The sequence below is a fragment of the Felis catus genome, chromosome D1, assembly GCF_018350175.1.
Source record: "Felis catus isolate Fca126 chromosome D1, F.catus_Fca126_mat1.0, whole genome shotgun sequence".
NCBI classification, from domain to species: domain Eukaryota; kingdom Metazoa; phylum Chordata; class Mammalia; order Carnivora; family Felidae; genus Felis; species Felis catus.
In genome coordinates, this window is record NC_058377.1 from 38,800,720 (window position 1) to 38,810,483 (window position 9,764).

Sequence of the window (9,764 nt, forward strand, 5' to 3'; positions counted from 1 at the left end):
GCGACCCTGGTGGAGAACCGTTCTCGCTGCGGCGCCTCCGGACCCCCACCCACCCACCCAGGCGGCCGACAGCCCCGAGGGGAGACGGGCGCCCCGCCGCCCTCCTCCCCGAGAGTCCGCTCCACCGCTGCCCTCGAGGGCCCAGGGGCTGTCAGAGGCGGCGCCGGCTTTCCCTGCAGCTGGGCACGAAATGTCTAAGTCAGTTGCCCAGGGACGGCTGCAGGACCGCCAGCTTTCAGAACTGAGTCTCCGCTCAGTCTCCCGGTACTGGATTGGGATAGGGAAGGGGGTTGCATCCCGGTTTGGGCCTTGTGTCCTAAGCATCGGCCTGTCCTTTTGCCCAGGAGGAAACAGGCCGAGCGGCCTCGGAAAGGCGCGCGGTCGCCCGGAGGAAGGGACAGTGCTGTCACCTGGCCGCCTCCCCGACGACTTCGGAACTTGGTGCAGCCACACGCAGAGGTGGGGTGGGGGGGAGGGTGGACAGACTCGGTCCAGCCCAAGAGGAGGAGTGGCTTTCTCCCCCAACTACCCCAGGGGAAAGTAAACAGTCTCTGGCATTTTCCTGCATTCCTGATTTTCAACCAAACTATTGTTGAGATTGGCCACTGTGGGCCGGGGATGGAGAACTTCCCCTCGGGCGGAGCAAACCCGCCCATTCCCAGGCCAGCGGCGAAGTCGGCGCCCGCCCCGGCCGGCCCTCCCAGGAACAAAGCCCCTTTGTCGCCCGCCTTCCCGGGGCCGAGGCTGCCCCGCCACGCCCGGGGCTCCCTCCCCTTCGAAGACTCCAAAGCCGGCCAGGAGCCTCACCACCGTTCTTCCAGGTCCCCTGCCTGCGAAGAAAACAAAGCAGCCTTCCTCATCGCTCCGGGGGAGTGCAAGGGAAGAGAACATTTCCTGCGCTTTGAGTGTGGGCGCCCTTGTCTCCTCCCTGACAGCCTTGACCCCAGGAATTAGTTCTTTCGGGTCCTGCACCTTGTGCGAGGTCCCACAGTTGGTGAATGGCAGAGGGTCTCAGACCCAGCACCGTTTCAGAGAAATTACGTACACACACGCACACACACATGAATATATACACATACGAATTTATACATGTGCATTTTTTTTTCCTTTCCAGCACCCAGGGCTGAGAATGAATGCCATTTCGACGTTGTCCCCTTTCCGTCTCCAGAACTGTGGCTGGTGTGTACTTGCGTCCAGGCCTTCCATGTGCCCCAGCAAATAACACCCTCACTCCCTCCTTCACCCACCTCCCTTTTACCTGCCCCGCTTCCTTGGTTGCTTAGTAGCACTTAGGGTCACAGTGTCACTGCTTTGGAGGTCCCCCCTCATAGACCACCCCCCCCCCCCGCCTCCTCATTTAGATCTGAGAGGTGGTGCCTTCTGCTGGCTGTGCCCCCAGAATGGTCCTCTCCCTTCCGGCTCTGGCTTGTCAGCCCCCCACAATGCTCCTGCCAGTGTCTCAGCACCCTGCCAAGACCTGGGAGGACCTGGTCTCTCCCATCCGCTCTGCAGAAGGGCAGAGCCTCAGGGGTGATCACACCCCTGCCCCACCTTGGGGACCTGTTGGCAGCATCCACAGGCGTCCACGCAAGCTAGAGCCAGTCCCAGACCCAGGATGATTGTCAGAGGCAGTAGGTGCTGGCTGTGGGGCCACTAAGGGACCACAGACCGAAAGTACAGACTGAGTGACTACTTGGGGAGAATATTCACATGGGGGTGTTGGTTATTTTGTGGGAGGCGAAAATGAGGTGCTTGAAGTCACAGCTCCATATGTGACCGAATTCTCCTCCCACCCCCACCCTTTCCCTGCCTGTGCTCCTCCTCTGTTTGCATTGGCTGTGGCTCACTTCGTCTTGCCAGATGACTCAGTACAGTTGGGAAGTTTTGCTTATTTGAGGGAGGCCTGTATACTATATGGGTACCAAGAGTCACACGCAAAAAGGTTGAATTAAATAAATAAAAATAAAATGCCCAGGACTGGGTAACTGATCCCTGGCACACTTGTGATCCTTGACGGATGCTGAATGTTTGGATCAACCAAAAGCAAGACCAGGGTCATCCACGTGGGGCTCAAGGACCCCCCAGTAACCTTGAGGCAGGAGGAACAAGTGAAAAACACACAGGCTCTAACCTGGCTTAGAATCCTGGTTCTGACACTGGCCGTGCCATCTTGGATCGGCTATTCAACCTCTCTGAGCTTCAGATTCATCTTCCACAAAAAATAGAAACCACAATCCTTTATCTTGGTGGGGTTTTTGTGAAGAGTAAATGAAATAACCTATTTGAAAGTGTCTCCTGTGCAGCAAATGCTCAGTTGAGTGTTAATTTCATTGTTGAAAATTCTATTCAAAATGAGGCCAAAGATGATTTCTGTCATCAGTCTCTGGAAAGACAGTCCTTCAGAGGTCTTTGGGCACCTCAAGCAGGAGCTGGAGATATTTAGAAAGGAGGAAACGAAGCTGGAATGAAGACTGGAGGGTTCAGGGCCGTATTTCCTTCTTGGATTCTCCGTTTGAGTGCTAGGGGGAGGAAGCGTGGTTTTCTGGCAGCATGATGGTGTTTTGGCAACATCTTAAAAATGGTCTCCCCTTTTTGCTAAGTGGGCCCAAGTCTAGTCTCCCCCGCTTCCCTCCTCCCTTCACCCCCTTTTCCTTCTCTCCCCTGTTTCTCCCACACCGACTGGATCTCAATTAGTCCTTTTGAATCTCAATGTCCTCATCTGAAAGCTGGCAGAGTAATGAATTCAGAGGGTCGCAAGAAGGGTCAAGAGAGATAACATATTCAATAAGTCAGCCCTATCTCCCTTCAGCCGCCTCATATTTTCCTCTTCCCTGTTGACTTCTAATTTTCCCTCCTTCTCCTTCTTCCCCTTCTCCAAAGAGATGGAAAGTGAGGCTGGATCAACCGCAGAGACGAAGGGTGCGTCTGGGAAATGTGTGCTTCCTTGATATCATTCCACCCTGTCTGGCCGCTACCGTTTGAAGATGACCGCCATTGTGAGTAACTCTTACTATCTTGTCACCTAACGAGCTCCCACCACCAGCAGCAGCCTGTAGGAGTAAACAGCCTCTGAATTATTTACTTTTAGGAACTTTTCACTGGGTGTGTGGTCACAACGTGGAACCCTACAATAAATAAATTCAATACTGTAAGCTGATTCCATTTGGGGCCATGCCTGAACTCAGCAACATTAAAAATGTACCAGCCTGTGCTGAGGGCTCCTCGGGCAGCTTCCTTGAAAGGACTTGCAGTGTTCATCTTAGTGCTTCGTTTGGGCTTAGCGATCTGGCTGCTCCTTTTGAGGATTATCCGGAAGTCAGGGCCTGAATGTTCTAGTGCCCAACAGAAAAGACTGTCCTGGTCCGGGGCTCAGCCCCTTACCCGTCAGCCGGTCCTCCCCTCTGTGGTGCCGCTTCCTTATACAGTTCAATCCGGATTGATCGCTTGATGCAGTTGTTTGTTGGGCAACCATTTACTGTGATCCCTGCTGTGGGGGAGGGGGTGGTAATAAAGCCCCCACGCCTTGCCCTCTCTTCGGGACAACTCTGGAGAGCTCTTCCAGCTTCAAAGCTCTCCAAGGGCCTGCTGAGTCCTTTGGTATGACGGCCACAGCCCACCTCTTCCTCTGCTGGACACTGTGTCCTCTTTCAGGGGTGCTCCCTGAGCACTCATCAGTTACCTTCCATCATTGCTGGTCTCATCTCAGGAATCAGAATTCCTGGGGGCCCGACCTGCAACACGGAGCTGCATGGAAAGTGGCCTGAGACACACCTGTGTTTCCATCCTGCCTCTATCACTCAGTGGCTATGTGACTTTGGGCAAGCTCTTTAACCTCTGGCAACTTCTTTTTCCATCTGGGGGAAACGGATGATGGGAAAGATTAAATGAGTTTATATGCAGTGTGTAAGTACCTGGGTCACTGAAGCAGCTTAACAAACGTGACTTCTGTCTCCGGCCGTACCGCCCCGAATGTGCCTGATCTCGGAAGCTAAGCAGGGCCGGGCCTGGCTAGTATTTGGATGGGAAACAAATGGGACTTCTTTCTTTAATAATACTTGTCAAACATGACATCCCCGATCCTACTGGAACTTGCCTTCCAAGTTTATACATTTTGCTAGAATTTACGTTTTTATATTCTTGAAAAGAATACTGCATCCTTGAAAGGGATAACTCTTTAAAAATTTTTTTTAAATGTTTTTATTTACTTTTGAGAGAGACAGAGAGACAGAGTATGAGCTGGGGAGGGGCATAGAGAGAGGGAGACACAGAATCTGAAGCAGGCTCCAGGCTCTGAGCTGTCAGCACAGAGCCCGATGCTGGGCTCGAATCCATGAACCTTGAGATCATGACCTGAGCCGAAGTCGGATGCTTAACTCACTGAGCCACCCAAGCACCCCAAAAGGGATAAGTCTTTCATTATTAAAGTTTTAGAACTCTGTCTTAAATGAAGCAATAGTGGTTAAGAAATTAGAGGGAGTGCGGATTTGGTTGCCCTTAAATGAGCAAGCTAACCTCATGACCTAGCGAATCATTGCAAAATGTCCTCATCTGTAGAATGGGACATTAACAATACATACTTATGACAGATGGTATTTTCCTTGAATGCCTCTGGTAGTATTTCTCATCCCAGCTGCTCTTCTAAAATGACCTTGACATTCCTCCATCAACAGATGGAGCCTAATTCCCATCCCCTTGCATCCAGGCTGACCTCAGTGACTTACTTGACCATAGAATGTTGCAGAAACAAGATTCTGGGACCTCCGAGGCTAGATTACAGGAGACCAAGTCACTTCATCTGGGTTTCTTGTAGCATCCCTGTTGGAGCCCAGCCGGCATGCGGTCAGAAGCCCAAACACTTGGAGAGGTTGTGGCAAAGGTATCTCCTTAACAGCCCAGCTGACAGCCAGCATCACCTGCCAGCCGACGGAGTGAGCCACCTTGGATGTCAGGCCCCATTGGGCCTTCAGATGCCTGCGCCCCAGCCAACATATAACTGCAACCCCAAGAGGCCCCCCAAAGAACGGCCCCACTGAGCCCAGTCAAACCGCGGACTATCACAGGTAATAATAAACTGTTGTTTTAAACCATGAAGTGATGGGCTGCTTTGTTCTGCAGCAACAGAAACCCAAACACTACCTCCTAGGCCTGTTGCGAAATGCGATGAGATAATGCATACACATTGATTGGTAACTGATTACTACACTTGGAAAAAACGGGTAAGCTGATTTATATGGGGAGATAGAACATGGGGACAAATAAACCCAGCCCCAAGCAGGCATGGTCTGATCCACTCATCTGTCACAATTCAGGCTCTCTATAGAATCATAAAATCGCGGAGTAGAAAGGAATCTTGGAATTCTTCTAGTTCAACTTCCCACCCAGCGAGGACATTCCTTCGTGAATGCTTGTTTAATCCAACTGTTACTTATTAACCCCTGCTCTGTGGTCGCTGGTGAGGATGGGAAGTGGGATAATGAAGGTGACTGAGACCAAGGCCAGCACCAGGGGCAAGCCCACGGACCGGACCGTGGTGGCCCCGTGTGGTATCTGCATTTCCCCAGCACCGAGTGGCCATTTCATTGCTGGCCAGCTCTGGTTATACACCTTCCCTTCCCTGTGCCCGGGCTCCTGCTCATGTATTTTTTGTGTACCAACTTGTATTTTGAGTGGCAGTTCTCAGGCTCTACGCTGTCTTGCTCCGTATCCTGAAGTCGCCTACTGACACGTCCACTTACCCACCTGGGCCCATGCTCACCCTTATCAAGGAAGGCGGGCTCTGCCTGGCCCTGGAACACCAGCCCGTGGGCTCTTTGAGGACAGTCCCTGGATCTGTTGTCACTGGGGCCTCAGCTCCTAGAGCAACCAAAACCAAACAAATGATAAACAAGAAAAACAAAAAGAAGAAAAGAAACAAGAACGACTAGACAACGCAGCCAGTTATGTGTGGGTCTGGAAACATACGAGAGATTCCCTTCCTTCATGTCTGTTTCAGTATATGTGCTACCAAAGCCAGTTCACATTTCATGTTCATTTCAAAGAAGGACAGCATAGGCTGCTTTCTCAAGCTTCACAAATGACACTAAGTTTTTAATAGGCTGGAGTTTTAATAGACAGGGGAAACCAGTTTAAAAAAAAAAAAAAAAACCCAGAAGAGTTCATTACAGCCAAGTAGTTAGAACGTGCTACGGTGTATGAGCCGTCACTGTAACCCACACACAGTCATGTTTTATGGCTTCCTAAAATTACCTATAAAAACGTTTCACGCCCCACGAGCTTCACACAAATATAGGGCTAGAATTTTTATTTTAAACAATAAATGTGAGTTCTGTGCCACAGCTGAGAAAGCCTTTGTCTTCTCTTGAGACACAGAGAACGTAACCCACCAGAGCCCTCCGAAGCCAGCCTTCCTCCTCCCCTGCCTCACCTGCTGAGAGCTTTGCCCCCCTCACGGGTGTTGGGAACGGAGCAGTTTCATTGTCCCTTACTCTTCAGTCAGATCCCTCTCCTCAGTCTCTTCCTCCTCGTTTGAAAATGTCATCCCTGGCTTGTACTACTGTTTCTCTGCAGAGCCGTAATGGTAGTTTATGTACAACAGAACACAGGGCTCTTTTATTTGGCAATTTATCCTAGTTTTTGCTGCTATGATGTATTCATACCATGGGGTGGGGGCAGAATCTGTTCCATCATCTCTGGAGAGAGCGCAGTCCCCTTCACAAAATCACCAGAACTTTCCTACATACTTCCAGCGCCTCCCTGGGAGTTCAATCCTCTGTTCCTGAGCAGAAATGAGTCAGTGGCGGAGGGCATGGTGCCCTTGGCAATCTCTGGGTAATCAGTCTAGAATAGAAGGCAGCCCCAGCCCACCGCTTAGTTTCTCTGCTTGATATTTTATAGGCCAGAGCGCCGAATTTCATCAACTTCTTCATCTCCACTTTGACCCCGTTCAGCCCTGGCTGGGCTACAGAGCCGGGAAGGTCTTTTGAAGTCACGCTGCTTCTTATTTCCAGAATAGGATTTCCGCTTGCTTTCCCCACCTCCCCCCACGTACTTACATTTGCTGTTCTTTGGGAGGAACTAATGCGGGGTCCTCGGCCCTTCCCACGTGGAAAAGACTAGCTGGAGGCCCTTTCTGATAGCGCATTGCTTTGGGTTCTGGGCAGGAAGTGATGGACCTTCAGAGCCAAAACCAGGGAATCATGATAGCCCCTCCTGGATTGAGACGTGTCTAGGGAGTCATGACGGACCCTCCTCTGGGGAGGCGAGTCTGAGATGTTCTGCTGAGCCTTCCTAGGATAAGAAGGACATGGGAATTCATGACACCTCTCCTGAAGTCAGAGGGATCTGTGGAGTCATAACGACAATGCCTGTGGCAAGACAGACCTTCATTCTTCCATTCGGCATTGGTCCCACAGGCCTCCAACTGGGCCACACCCCACAAGCAAATCTCCACCACCTTCCTCTTTCTCCTTTCCTGCTCGGGCGTGAAGAGAGCGCACGTCCTGGTCCACAGCCTCCATCCTCCTCCCGCCACTGACGCTGGCAAACTGCAGGTGCTTTCTGCAGCACCTGCATCTGAATCGAACGTTCACGTTCATGGCGTTCACGGCGGCCCCAGTGGCAAGTGACGCTTCAAATGCATGACCGCCAAGAGAGGTGGAGCCATTACCAGGGCCGCAGCACATCGTGGGGCTTCTGTGCTTTAAAGGGCAGGGAGAAGAAACCACAGCAGAGGGTGCATCCAGTTTCTCAGGTGCCGGGGCCAGATGGTGCCATTAGAGAGTCTGAGAGAAATGCAGCCCCCTTAACATTCCCCCCACACACACACACACACCGGGGTGGGGGGGCTTCGTGGCTTCCGGAGACTCCTTATTCAGTTCCTAAGAGGGGCACCTCCAACTTTTCAGGCAAAGCAGTGGGTGGGATTAAGATCTGCCACCAGCAAGCACACTGTTTACCTGCAGCCAGCGAAGCCTGCCTGGATACTCGGGCCTCGTCCAAGTGGTGGATCAGGTACTCATTCAGGGAAAGAGTATTTGTGTGAAGGTTAGAAACAAAAATAGTTTTCAGTGATGCGCTCCGGCTACATTTTTCAGTAATTAAAAAAAAAAAAAAAAAAAGGACACAAAATCGATCCTGAGTCTCTTTCCTGATCAATTGCATTTTCATTATGGTCACAGCTCTCTCTCCCTCAGGGGGAAGGGACTTCATTTCTCATTCTTGAGCAGTTCATTTCTTCTTTGATCTTTTCACTGACTTGGTCTAAGCCAACGCCCTAAAATTGCTTTTACTCTGTCTCACGAAGAAAGAAAGGTCATGTCCTTATACAACGCTAGCATTTGGAGAAATGCCTATATAATATCTAATTGCTTGAAATGAGCAATTCTGAGACTCGGTCCCTATTGTAAGTGCGCTGAGGAGAGATGTGTGTTAATAACGATCATATCCCCTTCCTTATCTTCTTTGCCCAAAACAGCGGCTTGGAGATGGAGGCCTGTGTAGAGCAGCGTGAAATGCTTCCCCAGGGAAGAGTGTGGCTCAGGGGGGCTGTTGCCTGGGAGCACTTGTGGTAGTATCAGAAATCTGCCCCTGAACTTGACACCCTGCCTCAACTGCCTGACAGTGGAATTTGGAAAGGAGGGTGCATCGCTCACAGCAGGGCTGGCATGACAGAGGTTACGAAGTACTTTCTTTGTGCCCCGCAATGGGCTAAGCATACCTCATCCATATTCTTGCTCTCCAACCACAATACCAGCTTACCAGCTGGTGACGAATACATAATTCTCCAGGTTATGTTGTTCCGGGACCATGTCAGCAACCAACCTAGGAGCCCTTGGAGAACCGATCAATCAGAGGGTCGACTTGACCATGAGTTCCTTGAGATGGGTTCCTCAACCGCATCTCAATTTTATCTCTGCGGACTGAGGCGCTGGACCCCTCACTGACGGTTCTGGGCCGTGGTTAAACAGACTTCAAGGCTGAAGGGAGCAAGAGGCAGTTCGGGCTGCCACTGGAGCCAAAGCCCTTGGTCCTCTTCAAATAAAAATTGGATTTGCTGAGAGATGAGTCTGAACAAGGGACTGTTTCCCTCTGGACTATTTTGCCGTCAAACAGGCAGGGCTGTGAGACTGTGCAAGGCTGCCTGGGCAGACTCCTTCTTCGAAGGAACCCAGCTCTAACATTTGCAGGGTCCCCACGATGTTTATGATCAGTGCTGCTCAATCTTCATTTTTCTGGAGATAACTCTTCCCAGTCCTTTGAAATCAAGTGACCCAAAGCAGGCTGGAATTACTCAGGGAAGCCAGGAGTCTTTAAGCACCTGTCCACAATGATGGAGGTTTCTCATAAGGGGACACAGTAGATAGACCCCTGTTTTACAACCTCACCTCTAATCCGAGTGGTTGAATGTATTTGTAAACCTGAGTCCCTTCCTAAAGTTAAGTTGTTTTTTTTTTTCTGTAATGAGTTTGCATTTTCCCTTCTCAAGATGGAAACTTATTTTGAAATCCTGTGCCCATTTAAAACCATTTTTGACAGTTAAAATACATACAAATAGGTTCAGCTCAGGTCATGATCTCACGGTTCATGAGATCCAGCCCCAAGTGGGCTCTGGGCTGACAGTACGGAGCCTGCTTGGGATTGTTTCTCTCCCTCTCTCTCTGCCCCTCCCCTGCTTGCACGCACACATGCCTGGGGACACAGGTGCACTCTCTCTCAAAATAAATAAACATTAAAAAAATACATATAAATAGAATATATCATGTGGG

General features: G+C 50.7%; 1 long non-coding RNA gene across 1 annotated transcript; it reads left to right on the forward strand.

The window, feature by feature from the left end:
• The first annotated feature begins 493 nt into the window (after window positions 1–493).
• Window positions 494–5,376, forward strand: LOC123380438. The gene is made up of 3 exons (XR_006586189.1): window positions 494–1,179; window positions 2,881–2,996; window positions 4,811–5,376. It is a non-coding gene; the product is annotated as an uncharacterized LOC123380438 (long non-coding RNA).
• Window positions 5,377–9,764: the final 4,388 nt, after the last annotated feature.